Source organism: Notamacropus eugenii, chromosome 5 (genome assembly GCF_028372415.1).
Source record: "Notamacropus eugenii isolate mMacEug1 chromosome 5, mMacEug1.pri_v2, whole genome shotgun sequence".
Lineage (NCBI taxonomy): Eukaryota > Metazoa > Chordata > Mammalia > Diprotodontia > Macropodidae > Notamacropus > Notamacropus eugenii.
This window is the reverse complement of record NC_092876.1, coordinates 75675081-75694083: the sequence shown is the minus strand read 5'-3', so window position 1 is coordinate 75694083 and position 19003 is coordinate 75675081. Positions and strand designations below refer to the sequence as shown.

Sequence of the window (19003 nt, the reverse complement as noted above, 5' to 3'; positions counted from 1 at the left end):
AGCACGGGCAAACTGGACAGTTACCTATGGTGGTTATCTATGGAGGAAAGAAGGGTGAACCTGGAGTCAGGAGAGACCTGGCTTCAATTTATGCCTTTACTGTCTCCCAGATGTGTGACCCTGGACAAGTCCCTTCTCTTCTCTAAGACTCTAAAATGAATATAATACCTACTGTACCTTCCAGAAAGAACTGCTGTGAGAATGAAATGTGCTGTCTTGTAAAAGGTTTTACCACCCTTAAGACATTCAAATGTTGTTAGTTCCAGCAGTGGAGTCAGGAGGACTTAAGTTCAAATCTAGCCTCAGATGCTTACTAGCTGTGTGACTCTGAACAAGGCACTTAACCCCATTGCCTCAAAAAAGAAGGAAATAAGGAAAGGAAGGAAGGAAGGAAGGAAGGAAGGAAGGAAGGAAGGAAGGAAGGAAGGAAGGAAGGAAGGAAAAACAGACAAATGTTGGTTCTTCTATAGCCTGGGAGGTTTGTGAACTTTTTTTTTCTGTGAATTTTTAAAAAAATATCTTTTGATAACAGTGTTTAGTTCAGCACGTAGATTTCCTTTGTGGTCCTATTTAATCCTGTTTCATATTATATATTTAAAAACCTTTTTCTGAGAAGAGATTCAGGACACAAAAAAGGTCAAGGAGCCCTGGTCTAGAAACAAGTCTTCTGCGTGGGTTATTTTGTTTGTTGTTGTGCAAGTAAATACCGGGAAAGCCAGACACACTAACAACAACAATTGCCATGTTCATGTTACCTTCCTCTTAATCTTTCCCTCTTAACTATGAGGTACATAGTGCTAGAATGATTATGCTCATTTTACAGATAAGGAGACTGAGACTCAGGGGAGTGAAACCATTTTCCTAAACTCGGTAAGGTCATAGGCAGGATTGGAATCCAGCCAGCAGAGAAGAGAGATCTCAGTGGTGAAAAGCTAGGCCAAGATGAGGTCATGCTGTTAAGAGGATTGGTTAAAGGGAATTGGGAATGTTTGGCCTCGAGGTGACTAGATTAAGGAGACAGGATCCAATGTTCAGGTATCTGAAGGGCTATCCCAAAGAAGAGGGGTGTGACTAGGCCAGAACTAGGAGCAATGGGGTTAGAGAAGCAAATTTAGATCCAAATTCTGCAAATACTTCTTAACAATAAGAGCTGGCACTTTATGTAGTTGCCAAAAACTGGAAGTCAAGGGGATGTCCATCAATTGGGGAATGGCTGAATAAATTATGGTATATGAATGTAATGGAGTACTATTGTGCCATAAGAAATGATGAACAAGAAGACTTCAGAGAGGCCTGGAAGGACCTATATGACCTGATGCTGAGTGAAAGGAGCAGAACCAGGAGAACTTTATGCACAGCAACGACCACAGTGTGTGAGAGTTTTTTCTGGTAGACCTAGATTTTTGTAATAACACAAGAACTTCTTACAAAAAAAAAAAATAAATAAATCCCAATGGTGGTTCTCAAGGCAAAATGCCTTCCACACTCAGAGAGAGAAATATGGAAGTCACTCACATAATGTAACAGATCATGTTTGTGTATGTGTATGTGTTTGTGTATCATGTTCCGATTTGTTATACGATTTCTTTCATTTATCTTAGTCTGACTACATAGCATGACTATAGTGAAAATATACTCAATAGGAAAGTATATATAGAATCTATACAGAATTGTATGCAGTCGTGGGGAGGGAGGGGGGCAGTGGGGGGTAGGTGGGGGGGATAAAATCACAATTGTATGGCAGTGATTGTTAAACATTAAAAAATAAAAAATAAAAGAGATGTATATGTTTCCATTGTATTATTGAATAAATATTCTTTCCAAACAAAGAAAAAAAAAACAAAAAAAAACAAAAAAGAGCTGGCCTTGGTATAACTAGGTGGATAGAGCACCAGTCCCTAAATTCAGATTTACTAGCTGTGTGACTCTGGGCAAGTCACTTAAGCCTAATTGCTACCCTACCACCTCCCAAAAAAACCCCAGCAACAAATTAAAAAAAAAGCTGTCCTAAAATAGACTGGGCTAAATCCAAGGGGATCCCCTTCACTGGAGGACTTCAAGAAAAGCCTGTTCAGCCTCTTCCCTCCTGGTAGTAGGAATCCTCATTCATGCCTGAGCTGTGTTAGCCTCCTTGGAGGCCCGTTTCAACTCTGAGATTCTAACTCATGTCTAGGAATGGTGCTCTAGGTACTACTACTAGGGACGGTGGTGGCAGTGGAGAGGGGTAATGGTGGTAATTGACCAGGCAGATGCTGGTAAAATGTTTAAAATGTTAACAACTAGCTCTCCCAGAAAAATTGTACAAGACAAACTTTGAAGTTAAACTGCATTATTAACATTTTTCTCCATAATTTTAAGTCTACACAATGAACAAAACAATAAGTCAAGTCCTCATTTGTAGTATTTGCTGATTTCTGATGTGTAAATGCATATGCTCACACTGAAAATTTAACAATCAACTCTTGAACCTGTTATGAGTCAGTCTCAGAATACCATTGGAGAGCCATGCTTTTATCTTTGTGGAATCTCCCATGGATTCTCCTCTTTCTCAGGGTTCAGATCATCAGTTCATCTGTAACAGTTACAGTCCTTGAAGTCACTAAGAGGTTGTGACATGCCCAGGGGCACACAGCCAATAAGGTCAGAGGCAGGACTGGGCTTTGAGTCGTCCTGACTCCAAGGCTGGCCCTCTATCCACAGGGCCCCAAGGCCTCTGGCCACACTGCATGGACAGTGTATAAGCATATATCCCCCATACCAAATACAGGACTGTTATACTGGAATTCATAAGCGCCTCTACTCCTCTTGGCCAAGGGGACTAGGAAGGGATGGATAGAAATGATTGTGTCTGATCATTTCTGCTACTGTGCAGTTACCTAGGTAGTCATCCATAGAAGCTGGTGGGCAAAGACTTCTACCAAGGAGCACCAGGAGAACTCAGAGAAGAAACATTTGAGACAGAAGGAACACTCCCCTGGCCCACCCATGGAAATCAAATGAGTCTCTTGGGCCCACCAGTCCGACCTGCTTCCTGGACTCAGCTTCCAGGTCATGACCAACCTACAGTTGACATGAGGTCTGTGGACTGGCGACCCTGAAGGGCTGGGGTAGCAGCTAAGGCCAAGGCCATCACTTGGAGAACTTGATAGAGACCTCGTGGGGCAATTACTGGAATGGGCAGAGATTTATGAAGTGTCTACTTAGAGAAAGGGCTAGGGTTACAAAAGCCCAGCACAAGTTCTGCCATCAAGGCACTCATGGTCACCGGGGATAAGAGGAATATCCAATAAGTGACAAGATGAGGAAGAATGAGAGAAACACAAAGAGAGGGTCTGCACAAAGTTCTAAGGGAACCTTGAGGAGGGAGGGAGGCAGCAGCAGAGGAACTCAACTGAATACCAATGAAATCTCAGGTCCCTCCCCCATCCTTATTCCACTGTGTGCCAGGCACTGAACAAAAACCAAAGTGTTCCCCCTCTTGGGGAGCTTACATACTTGTGGTGGTGGGAGTAGGGAAACGACAACCCATAAACAGATACATACATATAACAACTATATTGCTAAATAAATAGAATTTAAGTAAATAGAATTGGGGATGTGTGAAAGGGAATGCTGACAATTGGGGGGGCAATCAAGAAAGGCTTCCTATAGGAGGTGGCAAATGCTCTGAAGAAAGTTAGGGATTCTATGAGGTTGAGGTATGAAGGAAGAGAATTCTCATCATGGATCACAGCCTTTACATGGATCACAAGGCATGGGGGTGGGAGATTAAATGTTGTATACAAGGAACAAGAAGTAGGCCAGTCTGGCTGGAACACAGAGTGAGTTAATGACAGCAAATAATGCAGTCGAGAGGTAAGCTGGAATCAGACTGTGAAGGGTTTTAAATGTCTGATGGTGAAATTTATATTTTATCCTAGAGGGAAATGGGTAGCCATGGAGGTTTCTTGATCCATGGGATGGAAGTCATCCCCGCACTCTTTTCATATGGGTGATGGTTTCCTGGAGGAGGTGAACATCTAAGCAGACGTTTAGTAGGAGGATGGAAGACAACACCTAATTCCAGTCACAGGGAACAGCCTAGGAAAAGGCAGAACAAACCTGACAGAACAAGGGAAGGAAAATAGCATGAAATAAGACTGGAAAGGGAGGCTGAAAGATGATTATGAATAGTTCTTAAATGCCAGAATTAGTGTTTATACTTCCTTGAGAAAGCAATGGGGAGCCACAGAGAATTTCTGAGCAGGTGAGTGACTATGAAAGTTGGGCTTTAGCAAGATTATCATGCAGCATACAGAAGATACATTGGAGAGAGAGAGAGAGAACAGAGGCAGAGACCAGTTAGGCAGCTATTTCAGGAGTCTGGGCAAGGGATGATGATGATGATGATGATGTGATTAGAGAGGAGATGCTTGGTAAGACACCTTCTCTGCTGCCATTCTGTCCCAGAATTCCAGAGTTGGAAGGGACCTCAGTTAGGATGGGACACCAACTGATAAATGAGCCAGAATCATCTCTCCAACCAAGGGCTCATCTATTTTTGGCTTAAAGACCTCCAGGCAGGTCTTCCTTCCTTCAACCATCTCCGATCTAGGCTAGCTCTAATTGTTAACAAGATTTTCCTTTCATCAATTACAAATTGAGCTCTTTTTACAGTTTGTCCCAGTTGCCAGTTTTGCCCTCTGGAGTTCAAGAGGGCACATGTAGTTTTTCATTTAAGAGTTGGTCCTTCAAATACTTGAAGGCATCCTGCTACCTCCCCCTTACTCAGATATATATGTGTGTATGTGTGCATGTGTGTGCACACATGTGAATGTACACAGACATGTACACATATATATCTACACATTTATAGAATGCATATATAGCATGTATAAAATATATAGTATGTATAAAATATATACATTAATATAAGTAAGAAAACATATGAAAAATATTGAACTAGATTAAAGATGAGAATAACAGTACTCCAAGTATTGGTCAAGTAGTACACCATGTGATATATATTTGGGATGTGTGGGAGGGAGTACTAACAACCTGGGTCCAATCAGGAAGGCCCTCTTGTGGAAGGTGGCGATTTCAGCCTGTTCTTGTCCAGGTTAACCATCCCCACTTTCCTCAGCTGGCCTTCATCTGGCATGAATTCAAGATAGTCTTTTCCCATCAATGTGATGACCTTCCTCCAGAAAACTTGTCATTGTCCCTCCCCAAAATGCAGCACCCATAACTGAGCATGGTCCTCTGGATTACCTGGCCAGAACAGGAGGCATTGGGACTATCACCCCCTTATTTCTTTTATCAACAGGGTTCATAATTATACCGCACACTGCATTCCAGCAACTAGCCTCTAAGTAAGCACTAATAAGGGAATTTTTCTAGGATGGATTCCCTCGTGAATAAGTTAGGGGGGAAAAATGACCCAGGATGCAGGGCTAGAAGACAGCTTAAAGACAGAACAACACATATCATGGAAGTCATTGATGTAAGTGTACTACTAGGTGGAAACATCCCAAAATACAAAGAAAAAAAAAACATAGCCATGTGTGGCCCCTAGAGAGTAGCTCTTACAGCCCATGTGGCAACTGGGAAAGCTGATGCAAAGATAGTAATTGTTACCTCCATAACTTAAGGGATCTGCCATGAATTCTTCATTTTACAGAACCAGAGACAAACAGGAGGGTGCTTCTGGTAACAGTTTAAAAGATGGCCCTTCTAGAAAGCTGCCCAATCCATTGGAAATTTCTTACGACAATTTAACTCAAAAATAGAGAACCAACTTAGGTCTCCACAAGACCTAGCTTTCAGTCCTATCTCTGACAAATGCTGACAAGTCATCCCACCTCTCTGACCTCCAGGCAGCCCTCCAAGTCTAAGTGAGGGGTCTGGGCCTAAGGTTCCCCACTCCTGCTAAATTATATAACAGGTGCCAACCTGCATTGGTAAAGGGAGTTTCCTCACTTGGGGTCCCTCATACCAATGAAATCTTAGGTCTACATGTACAAAATGATGTATAGCAGCCCTTTTGGTGGTAGGCAAAGATGGGAAACTTAAGGGGACTGTCCTCCCACTGGGGAATAGCTAAACAAATTGTGGCATAAGAATGCAATGGAATATCATTGTGCTATAAGAAATGAGAAAATGTATCATTTCAGAGGAAACCGGGAAGACGTTTATTAACTGTTGCAGAATGAAAGTAAGCAAAACTCAGAGAACATCTTATACAATGTTGACAACATTACAGACAAAAACAACTTTGAAAGACTTTGGGACTCTGATCAATGTCATGATAAATCAAGGGTCTAGAGAAATGATGACATGAGGTGATGAACTTAAAATACAGCAGAAGACACACATTTTCAGCCAGAGCTCACAGGGGAATTTGTTTTGCCAGGCTATTTTGACATGAACTGATTATTTTTTTTTCTTTTGCTTAATGGTAAGGAATATAGAGTGATTTTACAAATACTGTTACTTGAAAAATGTTTTAAATTTTAAAAAATTGAAAAGAAAAGAGAAATAATAGATCTGGTCCCCTAAATGCTATATACCACTAGATGGATTATAAGATCATTGATTTAGAGCTTGGAGGGGCCTCAAAGGTGATCTGGTCCAACCCTCTTTATTTTACAATAAGGAAACTGAGGCCCAGAGAAGTTAAGTGACTTGCCCTAGGACACATGCTAGCTAGTAGCAGAGCACACTAACTTCAATTCAGCTTTGCCTCCAAATAAGAAAGACCGTGGTTCAAATTCTGCCTCAAACATTTTCTAGTAGTATGATCCTGGGTATGCCATTCAACCTCTGTGCCTCAGTTATTCCATCTGTAAAATGAAGGTGTTGGACTCAATTGCCTCTAAAGTCTTTTTCACATCTAAAAATCTCTGATCTTCTGACCTCTGATTCCAAATCCAGGTCTCTTTCTACAGCACCATGCTGTTTCCTAGTAAGCTCTGAGAAGGAGATCTTTTTAATCTATCCTCCTCCCCCACCTACTCCCTTCCCAACTTATCGAAGTGTAATCAAAGTGAAAGGCACTTAACAAGTATTTGTTGGAGCATTATAGTTCAACATTTTCATATATTACCTCACATATTTCTAGTCTCCTCTATCCCATTTTTCAGATGAGGAAAGTGAGGTCCAAAGCTCAGTTTTCCCAAAATCACAGGGAATCAGTTAGTGGCTGAGCTAGGACCCAGAGACCGAAGCAGAATACTTTTTAAATTCCTCATTTAGTCATTCAGTCAGTCAGTCTACAAATCCAGGTGCCTACTATGCGAATGTGAGCACCGTGCCTGGATGCTTGCTCCTGACTTCTCCAGCTCCTGACACCGAAGCCTGCCGCTGGATTCCTCCATCCCTTCTACACACCGCTGAGAGGAAGCACCCGAAAGCAGCCTTTACACTAAAAACGAGCAGTCTTTACATTAGAAATGAGCAGCCTTTACACTAGAAACGAGCAGCCTGGAACAGAGGAGGGTGCCAGGGGCAGGTCTGCTTCTCCCACCCGGGCTTCCAGTCCCTGCCTCCTCGGGCTCTCAGGGAAAGGCAGGGCTCCCTATTTGCCCATTCACAGCAGAGTTTCTTTGGCTTCCTCAGAAGCAGGCTGACAGCCACCCTGCTGGGACTGCCTGTCTGACGGTGGGAAAGTGCCCACACCTAACGGGAAACACACCCAGAAGAGGCAGGGGGAGATTTGCCAGGCTGCATGGTTACATGCGTCCTGTGTAAGAGTATTCGGCTTGGTCTGTGTCTGTGCGCCTAGGTTCATGTGTATGTGAATGTTGAGTGTGACTACATTTGTCTGTGTATGTATTTGTGTGAATCTGTGTCTTTGTGACTATGCGCTTCTGTCTCTGCATAAGTCTGTTTATCTCTATATCTTTGTGACTTTGTGACTGTGCCGATGTGGCTGTTTGTGCGCCCGAGTCTGGAAGCATGTGAGTGTGCGTGTGTGTGTGTGTGTGTGTGTGTGTGTGTGTGTGTGTGTACGTCCGTGTCGCTGTGTGTGCCCAGGTGTTTCCCCATGGAAACAAGGTGGCTCTCAGCTCCTGCAGACCTGGTGGCAGCGGCGGTGGCAGCCCCAGCCTTGCTCCCGTGGAGGGAAGGGGGGGAAGCTACAGTGGTAGCCCCCTCCTCCTCTTCTCCAGCCCGACATGCCCATTGTCCCTGTCCCTGTCTTGGTCCCGGACCAGCTGGGCGCGCCCGCTCCTCCGCGCAGGGCATCCCACCTCACCTCGCTCGCCTCTCGGCTCCGGCATCCCTTCCAGTGCGGCGGGGCTGTGTCTGGCTCTGCCCTCTCTTCCCTTTCCTTCCCTGCTTTCCTCTACCCTCCCTCCTGCTCGTCGCTCGGCTCCGTCCGCCTGGGGCCACCCTGGCACCCGACCGAAGGCCCCCGGTGCCTCTGTTCCTTCCTCCCCAGACTGGGCTCCCCCGGGCTGCCCGTGCCCCCTCTCGCCCGCGGCCCCGCGGCGCCTCTCTCACCTGACAGCGGCGCGCTGGCTGCTCCAGCTTGGGGCCGCCGGCGGCTCTGGCCTTGCCTGTCCCGTCTGCCGGCTCCGGGGCCAGATCCCCGCGAGTGCGCCCGAGCCGCGGCGAGGGCGCGGAGCCGGAGCCAGAGCCCGAGGCGCACCCGGAGCGGGAGCTGGGGGCCGGCGCCACGCACCAGGGCGCGAGCTGCTCCCGGGGCCGGCCCGGGGCCGAAGCAGTTAATTGGAAGCTCCTTATTTGGGCAGTGATGTAAAGGGAAGTCGTTTAGCCGGGGCCACCCACTTCTTTCCATTCACTACAGATTGTTTCCTGTTGTCAGGCAGCTGCGGGCGGCGCTCGGCCCCGGCGAGGGAATCCTTCAGCCCTTGGCTGCCTCTCAAGCATTGCCCAAGGATGTGCCCGCCGCCCTCCCGAGCCAGCCCCGCTCCCAGAGAGCGAGGAGGGAGCGCCCGGCTCCCAGCGCCTCCCCCGCCCCCAGCCTCGCTGCTGCTGGGCCCTGGAGCTCCCAGCGCGGGCTCCTCCCTCTCTCGTCCTCCTCTGTCCTCCCCTTCCCCAGACTCTTCCTCCCCTTCTGCCCTCCTCCCCTCTCCCCTTCCCCTACCTTCCTCCTCCTCCCCGCCTTCCTTTCTCCCCCTCCCCCGTCTTCCTCCTCCTCCTCTCTCCCCTCCCTGATCTTCGTCCTCCTCCCCAGCCCCTTCCTTCTTTCCCCTCCTCTCTTCTCTTCCCCCTGCTGTTCTTCAGCCTTCCCACCCCCTCCTGCCCATCCTCTTCTCACTCTCCTTTCCCACCGGTCTTTCTCCTCCAGGTCCCCCTGCACAACCGCGGGACCCAATGCCCCGGGTCACCGCTGGGTCAGCGCTCAGCAGGGGGGAGGGACAGAAAGGGAGAGGGGGAGAGGGAGGGGTCTCCTTGTCTGGGGAATCCCTGCGTGGGAATTATGCCCCCCCTCCAGTCTGTCTCCTTCCAGGCAAACACCGGGAACTAGGGGGAGGGGGAGACTCCTGAGTAAGGAAGAGAGAGGGGAGGGGGCCAGGCCAGAGCGGGCTGGCGGGAGGCCGCGGCTGAGCTTGGGCGCTCCTTCCGCTCCCTCTGTGACAGGCGGTGTCAGTCTGTGCTCCTGGGCAGCTGCACCCCTCCCTCCGGGCCTCCCTCACCCCATCCCCCCCTCCAGGGTCATTTCCTCCCGGAGCGGAGGGAGGGGAAAAGAGGAAGGTCTTGACAGACAGTCGTTGATGCTTCTGGCTCACCTCGAGCAGCACGCACTGGAAAGGGCTGAAAGTCCTGCCCTAGTCCGACCAGTCAGAGATCGTCCTCTGGTCTTGAATTGGCCGCCGCGACAATTAGGATTCCCGGGGCTAGATTTGTATAATGCAGCTGCCCATCACCCTCCCGGAATTCTTTTCTTTTCTTTCCATCTATCTGCCAGCATAGGATTTTCTAGCTGGATGGATGGGACCTCTGATCCTCTCATTTTAAAGATGGAGAAGCTGAAGTTCAAATCGCGGGGAATGACTTGCAGGGTCAGTAGGCAGACCCCGAGTCTTGTTTTCCTTTGGCTAGCAATTCTTTACTCCTCTCTTCCACAACTCCTACATCTCATTTCACCCCCTCTTGTACCCCCTGGGGGTTCTGCTCCTTCACTCTTCCCATGAAAGAGAGAACAGAATGGGGTAGACAGAGCATTGAATTTGGAATCAGAGGGCCTGTGTTTGAACCCTGGCTCTGGAAAGCACTGCCTATGTGAGCCTGGGTAAATCCTCACCATCCCTGAGCCTCAGTTTCCTCATCTGCAAAATGAGGTAGTTGAGGTGGGTGGTCTCTGAGGACCCTTCCAACCCTAGATGTGTCAGCCCATGATCCGGAGTCACTGACTCCAAGCCCAGGGCTCCGTTTAGGGCAGGGTGCTGTCTGGTTCTTTCCTCCCTCCCTTCTACTTTTACCTTGCTGGTGCTGCCCCAGCAGGCAGGATCCTCCTCCCAGGTGCTCATGATTGAGCTCCGTATGGCACACAGCCTCCAGGGATCCCTTCAGGATGCCCTGGGGCAGAAGCTAAGGGCAGCTTGCTGGGAGAGATTCTGGATGTACAGGATATGGTCCGTAGTACTCAGCTTCCTGGACCCCTGAGAAGTCTTCACGCTCCCAGGGACAGTGTCTGCCAGAAGCACTGTGGATCTCATTATTCTCATGGCATGAGTCACACCTGAACTCTGGAGCCTGGATATACAGAGCAGCTAGGGACTGTTCTGCATCCAGCCAATGGGAGTGCAGGTCACAGGAGGGACCTGAAGGAACTAGCAGGCCAAGACATACTAATATTCACAATTCACTAATACTTAGGGGAACCTAGCACCAGAAGTAATATTTGAGATTATATAGCCATTTTACAGATGAGGCAAGTGAGGCTCAGAGACTCAAAGCAACTTCACTCAGAGAGTTCAAATTAGAGCACAGGTCCTCAGACACTAGATCTAGCATTCTTTCCACAATGCTTCGCTGACCAGAGAGGAAATCACTACCACCAGGGCAGATCAATCACTCTTCACAATTTACAAGGGAGAGATTCTTAAGCTGAAACCCCCAGATCTCCTCCTGCCCATGAGGTCTGTGAGTAGATTACAGGAGGTCCATCAACTTGGATGGGAAAAAAATGATATCTATTTCAATATAATTGAAATATAATCAATAGAATCCTTGTGTAATCCTATATATCTTATTTTATGCATTTAAAAACAATTCTGAGGAAGGGTCCATAAGCTTCACTAGACTGGCCAAAGGGGTCCATGACACAAGAATAGTTAAGAACCCTTGTCTTAGAGAATTACTTGAGGGCCCTGTGAGGTTAGGAGACTTTCCCAAAGTCACACAACCAATATGTATCAAAATCTGAATCCATGTCTCCCTGAGGTCAGTCATCCGTTCACTCTCCATTTATCTAAGATACCTCTCAGATAATGAAGTAATACAAGCATTACCATCCCCATTTTACAGATGGAGCTCAAACGCACCAAGTGACTTGCCCAGAGTCACCCAGCTAGCAAACACCAGAGTGACAATCCAAAACCAAGTCTCCTAATTCCAGTCTTTTAAACTCAGTACCCTTCTCATCTCAGTACTCTTCACAGAGTTTTCTGTGTCTTATATAGGGCATAGAAATCAAGGATGTTAGGACAGAGAGGTATTAAAAGACTGCACAAGTCAACATCTCTCCCTGAGAGGCTCTTAGATACCCTCAAAAGCCAGAGAAGAGAGGAGGAAATGATGACAGGGCAAACAGAGCCTCAGAATAAAGCCACAGCCGTATCCATCCAATCCGCTGGGCTCTCCAAGAGCAAAAAAAGAGAGGCTTTTTCTTTGGGGGAAAAAAAAGCCCTTTGCTCTCTAATAAAAGGCAAACACAAAATGAGCTAAATCAGGACACTGCCCTGGAGTGACATGGAGAAAATCACTACCACAGCAGGAACTTCCGGGCCTTTGCCCAAAGGTCTCAAAGCAAACCTGGGCAACCTTCTGCCCTGCCCTGCCAAGGGCTGCCTTGAAGAAACAGATCCCACTTAATGGATTAAGGTTTACAAAATACTTTTTATACATGATCTCCGTAAAGCCTCAAGACTTATGATCTCCATTTTACAAATGAGGAAACTGAGGTTGACAGAGGTTAATTGGCTTGTTTGGAGTTTTGGTGTCATAGCTTTAGAGAGAGAAGGGACTTGAGAGATCACTTAGTCCAGTCCTATCATGAGTGACTTGTCCAGGGTCATTGGGTCATTCAGAGATGGAAGGTACAGTAGAAATGATCTCATCTCAGATCTTGTCCTGGAAGGGACCTCAGATCCCCTCTAGTCCATTTTATGGATGAAGAAATAAAGGCCCAGAAAGAAGTTAAATGATTTGCCCAGGGTCACAGAGCCAGAAAGCAACTGAACTCAATTTCTCTGATCCCAACCCAGCCTCTCTTTTCCCCCTCACCATGCTGGAGCTAGGAACTATCTTAGGCAGAATTTCAAACCAAGTCTTTATGATTCCAAGACCAGTATTCTAAATACTATGACATGCTTCCAAAAAAAAAAAGGTTTAACAGCCTTCTGGAGAGTGAGCATTTACTGGGTCCTTATCTAGGCAGAGAACTAGCAGAATTCAGGTTCCAACTCTTCCTAGATCAATGGTATTAGGCAAGCTATCTTTCCTTCCTGAGCCTTAGCCTCCACATCTGTAAAATGGGACCAGAAGACTCCTTTGTTCTAAAGGAAAGCCTTGCTGTTGCTACTGTTGTATGTTGATTTACAGTTTGGCAAATCTGCAATTTTTCCACATTCTGTTGGCAATGAAAATGGTTTGCATCGTTTCCAAAGTTCAGCATTGGCTACATTGAAAAAAAAAGCTTAAATTTTCTAAAGAGCTAGTATCAACCAGTGCTGAATTTCCATAGCTTTCCTATCAGGTCAATAGTCAGAATAGTGGTAGCTTTTCCTAGGGTCATAGGACTCTAGATATAGGCACTGAAACAGAGGACAGTGAATTGCCCAAGGCCACATAGTATTAGAGGCTGGATTTTGACTCAGGTCCTCTGACCCCAGAGCACTGGCTCTTTTAACTATGGCGAAGGATAAACAGGATGAATGAAATGGACCTAACAGATAGAATGTCAATTGACCCAGTGAAAAGGAAACTCCTTCAGGGCTTTCTGAGAACCTAGGATAGTGCCAGGCATGTAGTAAGTGATTAATAAATGCTCTTGAATAAACAAATGAAATGTATCTGGAAAGGAAGAATCGAGTGGTGGCATGTATGTGTAGTGGAAAGAGCTCTGGACTCTGGGAGTCAGAAGAGCTGAAAACTGAAGCCCAGACACATGGCTATATTCACCCAGGGAGTGACAGAGTCAGGGCTTGAACCCAGGTCCTCTGACTCCAAATTCTGTGCTCTTTCTACCACATTATAGCCTGAGGAGCACATAAGAATAATCATATTGCCATTCATTTGTATAAAGTTGTCCAGTTTTCAAAGTGCTTTCACATATCAAATAATTTCCCAATAACACCATTGTATTTCTGTTCTGCAGAATGGTCCAGATGGTCCAGGAAATCGGACCCCAGAGAGATGACTTCCTAAAGACCCCCCGATTATCAAATGATGGCGTCAAAACTAAAACCCAGAACTTCTACGTCAAGACTACTTTCCATTCAACATAGGTGAGAACGCTTAATTCAAATAAGCAATAAACATTTATTAAATATCCACTATATGCTTATATGGGGACAACTAGGTGTCACCAGTGGATAGAATGCAGGGCCTGGAGTCAGGAAGACTCATCTTCCTGAGTTCAAATCTGGCCTCAGATGCTTATTAGTTGTACGACCCTGGGCAAGGCATTTAATCCTGTTTGCCTCAGTGTCCTTATCTGTAAAATGAGCTGAAGTAGGAAATGGCAAAACACTTCAGTATCGTTTCCAAGAAAACCCCAAATGGGGTCATGAAGAATTGGACACAACTGAAAAATGACTGGACAACAATTGAACTATGTGTTAGGCACTGTGCTAAGCTCTGGGGATACAAAAAGAAGCAAAAAATAGTCCCTGCTTTCAAGGACCTTACAATCTAATGAGGGGAGATGACATCCAAATATATACAAAGCAAGATATTTACATACATACACAAAGCCAGATAGAGATATAGCTACACAAAGAAAGATATATACATATACACATATATACACATATACATACACACCCATATGAGGGGTTAGGGAAAGGTTTCCAGTATAAGATGGGTTTCATCCTTGTAGGATACCCATTTGGGCTAGATGATCTCTTAGGTCCCTTCTTGGTCTAGATCTCTGATCTCTCTACTAGATCCTCCAGAAGGACAAGGTCTTCTCATTTGTCTTTGGTGTTCCCTCGGAGTCTAACACCAGGCCATGTGGCCAGTGAGGAACAGAGCCCAGATATCTTGATTCCCAGTGTAATGCTCATTCTGCTATAGGGCTACTTCTCCTGGGAACCTTGGAGTACAAATGAGTACATTCACCATGGCCAGAGAGGAACTGAGGCAAAGGGTGTCTTTTTTTTTGGTCTTTTCTGGGGTTGAGTCGCCCTAGTTACACCATAGTTTTCAAGAACTTCTGTGGGTTTCAAAATAGTCATCAAAGGCTCTAGAAGGGGAAACAAGAACAGAAATGAAAGAAAGTAGCCCAAGATCACACAAAGCAAGAAGATGAGACAAGTATCAATGGAAAGAATCACAACAGAAGACATATGGATGGTTCTACTGTTGCCTTCCTCCCATCCATCCTTTATCCAGCTATCAAGAGCCTCTTTCTGACCTATGGGTCTGGCCTCGGAGCTTCCACACTGACACCTTTAATGGTAACCTGTGGCCTCTAGGATAAAATACAAACTCCTTGGCTTAGCATTCAAACATCGCTAAATTGTGGCTCCAGCTTCACCACTGTAAGTCATAGTCAATTGAAAGATTTACATATATTGGTCTACCTACCTTAAGTCTCTCTCCACTCCAGCCTTTCCTCCACCCAGCTGTCAAATGGATCTTCATAAAATGGGGGTCTGCCCATATTATCCCCTTATTCAATAAACTTCAGGGGGTTCTCTAGTACCACCAGGATCAGACAGAAAATCTTCTGTCTGGGTTTTATGATCTTTCACAACCTGATCCATTCCTCCTTTTCCAGTTTTCTCAGACTTTATTGCTTTCCACAGACTCTGAAATCTAGTGACAGCTGGCTAGCCTCACTGGAATTTCCTCAATGGAAACAAAAGAGAGGATTCCTCTCCCTCCTCATCTCTGTATCTGAGTCTCCTTGGCTTCCTTCAAATCCCTGATAAAATCCCAGAAACCTCTCCCAATTCCCCTCTGAGATGACAGAGGCACTTGCTTGTTTGTACATAGCTGTTTGCATTTTACCCTCCCCCATCCAATATTGTAAGCTTCTTGAGGACAAGGACTATCTTTTGCCTTTTTTATTCCTGTGCACAGCACAGTACCTGGCACATAGTAGGTGCTTTCTAAATGCTTTGCTGACTGACTGCTGCCCCAGTCTCAAGGACATGTGTATGTGGTGCTGTATGTGTCACTTTTGTCCTTGTATCTCCAGTGTCTAGCACAGAACCTGGCAAATAATATGCATTTTAAAAAGTATTTCTTGACTGATTTTGCCTCTGTTGATTTACATCTTTACAGCCTGGCAGCCAGACATGGTACTTTGTACCCAGGAGTGACTTAATAAATACCTGTTGAATTGAATTAGATTGGCCAAAGGCTCAGAAATGGAAAAGAAAGATCAGTTCATGAATCTAAACTCAAAAGGTACCTGAGAGATTCTTAACACTAATTCCTTCATTTATGATTTGTGGAGCTGAGGTCCAGAGAAGGTAAGTCATCAGTCTTGGTCACATAGTAAGGAAGGTGACATCTGAAACCACGTTTTCCTAATTCCAAGTTCAGTACTCTCTTGCTCTCTGCTGCCCCCCATTCCCTTCTCACTATGTTTTTAGTGTGGGCTTGTCAAAATCTCTTCTTGGGGAAGGGACATGGTTAGCTCAATTTGTTGTTCCTCACTGGAATTTCCTCAATGGAAACGAAAGAGAGGATTCCTCTTTCTTCTCATCTCTGTATCTGAATCTCCTTGACTTCCTTCAAATTCCTTGAAGAGAGGGAGGAAGTAAGCAAAGACTTCCTGGAGGAGGTAACATTTGAAATGAGCCTTGAAGGTCAGGCAAGATTTTAAAAGTAGATTTGAACTTGGAGTTCCTGACTCTGAGAAAGTCCAGCCATACATCTCCAAAGGGAGAAGAGAGCTTGCAGCAGTCATGGCTGTTCAGCCATGCCCTGACCCTGTGACCCCTCCCTCCTGTTCAGGGAGGAGCATTAGGGCACCAGTGATGGCCCCTTTCCAGCTCCTGGTGACCATTCTGGACAAGTATGTGAGCCCTTGGGCACCAGGGACCCAATGTCCTCACTTCCTGGGTTGTAATTGGACTGGTGTTGCTGTTAAACTGCAGGACAGAGGATTGAGGTACTATTAAATCCCACTGACTAATCAGCACCTTGGGCAGAAGATGCTCTTATTGATCCCTTCAGAAATCTCAAGCAATTAACAAAGGCCTGCAGGGAGAGGCTGGGTCAACAGCCCAGAAAGCAAATCTTTCGATGACAGGCAGCAGGGCTGGTGTGAGTGAGCAAGGTGAAGTCCAGTTCCACTGACATCTGAGCCTCCAAGGTCCACTTCCAGCTTCTATTAATCAATCAGCAAGAATTTATTAAGCACCCACTATATGTCAGGCACCAGTAATATGAAGATACAAATTTGATCCAGTTCTTGCCATCAAGAAGTTTAAATTCTACAGAGATGATGTAACATCTATATTGATAAGCATAACACTTGTACAAGACTGCTCAGCATGGCATGCCCACATCAGAGAAGATGCTGTGTTCTATGCGCAAGGCAGAATTGAGACTGCTCAAAGAGAATGTAGGATGCGCCAATTTAGAGAATCCACCCCAAATGTTCACAGGAACTATTTGTGCCCGACCTGTGGTAGAGCATTCTGAGCTTGTATTGGTCTAATCAGCCACAGTTGGACCCGTTGAAACTTGACTCTAGCACAGCGATGGCATTTTGGTCTTCTTCAAGAATGAAAGACAACACCCAACCATGAACCATATAATTTCAAGAGGAAAAGAGCACCCAGGAGTGAGGGAGGGGAGGAAAAGGCAGGGAGAGGATCAAGAAAGATTTCATGCAGGAGGGGGCAGCTGAGCTATACATAGAAGGAAGTGAGGGATTCTAAGGGGCAGAAGTAAGGAGGGAGTGAATTCCAGACAGGGAAGACAAGATAGATGGAGATGGGCAAAGGCAACATTGAAAAAGGCCCTGCTCTCAGAGTTTACATTCTATCAAGGGAAACAATACATAACTTGTTCAGTGGATACAGCACTGGGCTTAAAGTCAGGAAGACCAGAACTGGAATTCAGCCTCAACCACTTACTAGCTGTATGACCATGGGTAAGTCATATGTCCTCATTTAACCTCATATTCTTTATCTGGAAAAGGATGATAATAATAGCACCCACCTTACTGAGCTGTTATGGAGATCATGAGATGTGTTCCAAACCTTAGAACCTATAAATGCTGTTATGCACACATAGTAGGGAAGGGGGAAAAGGGGAGGGAAGAGAAGGGAAAAGAAGAAGCATTTGTCCTACTATGTCCTTCACCTCTCTCGGGCTCAGTTTTTTCATCTGCAAAATAGGGATAATATTAACACTTACTTCATAGGGTTATTGAGAGAGTCGAATGAGATATATTGGAAGTACTACAGTTATCCCTTTCACATCTGGGGGTTAGGGGCACAGTGTCCCCCTTGATCTGGAAAACCCAGGTAAAATCTTTTGGTCCTTCCTTCATACCATGGAAGAAGTCTGAATTTTTTCTTTTTCTCTTATGGGGCATTTATAGTAACTTACTGTAAAATTTGGATTAATTATTTGGTCAGAGGCTTTGTGTCATCTGCTGGCCATATGTCACTTGGGGCTTCTGCAAAACTCCCCCTAAATTCCCATTTAATTTCTTATGCTAGTCCATGATATATTGAAATTGCACTGGAGAAAGTCTCAGTGTGGAAGGGATAACTGTATACAAATGGTAGCTATTGTTAATAATATTATATTCTTAATATATCAATAATATCAATATATTAATTACTGATATTTTGATTATCAAGATTACCTCCCATGTGTAGAGCAAACAAGTGCTTTCCTATCCATCACCCTAACTGGATCCTCTTCAAGTCAGAGGAAGCTGGGGTGTGGCTTATTTTCCATGTTTGAGAGCTAAAGTTCCACTTACCAGCTGGGTAACTTTGGACAAGTCATAGTCTCAGAGGAATTGACAGATCGCACGGGGTCATCTAGTCCAGCCCAGACCTGAATGAGGATACCCTCTATAATAGATCTGCACAACCTGCGGCCGGACAAAGGATTTCAGGCAGTCCATGAAAAATGTAGAGGAAAACATCCTGCCAATATACTCTGGCAGGCCACAGGTTGTGCAGACCCACTCTATAACACTCTCGAACAAGTGGTCATTCAGCTGCTGCCTGAAGACCTTCAGTAATGATGAACCACTCCCTCCCTGAAGCAGCTCAGTCCACTTTCAGACAGTGACAACAGTTAGGAATTTCTTGCTTAGCTCAAGTCTGGCTCTGCATTGTTTATCTTTGCCCCTAGTTCTGCCCTGAAGCTCAACAAAAAAGGAGAATCTTACTTCCATACCACAGTGCTTTAAATACCTACAGGATCACAAGCTGAAGTACTAAGACCTTGCAAATCATCTCATTTTAGCCCATACCTTTTTTTTAAAAGATGAAGAAACAGAATCCCAGGGTTTGAGCGTGGCTTGCCTGCAGTCACTCAGATATACCCTGTGTGCTCTGCTCTATGTCCCAGATACCTACAGTTCTACAGTGGCCCAGTGATCTGGAGTCAAGAAGACCTGAGCTCA

At 45.6% G+C, this 19003-nt stretch overlaps 1 protein-coding gene across 10 annotated transcripts in view; it reads right to left on the bottom strand.

Annotated features, from left to right (window-relative positions):
- The window catches only part of HIVEP3 (HIVEP zinc finger 3), a 656876-nt gene that overhangs the window by 144519 nt on the left and 493354 nt on the right, over positions 1-19003 (bottom strand). For 3 of the 10 annotated variants that reach the window (XM_072609759.1, XM_072609761.1, XM_072609760.1), the window contains exon 1: positions 8482-8932. The exons of the other annotated variants lie outside the window; for them this stretch is intronic. The gene's annotated coding sequence lies outside the window, so the exon portion shown is untranslated. Of the gene's footprint in view, positions 1-8481; positions 8933-19003 lie in introns of those variants that run through there. 10 annotated transcript variants of the gene reach the window in all.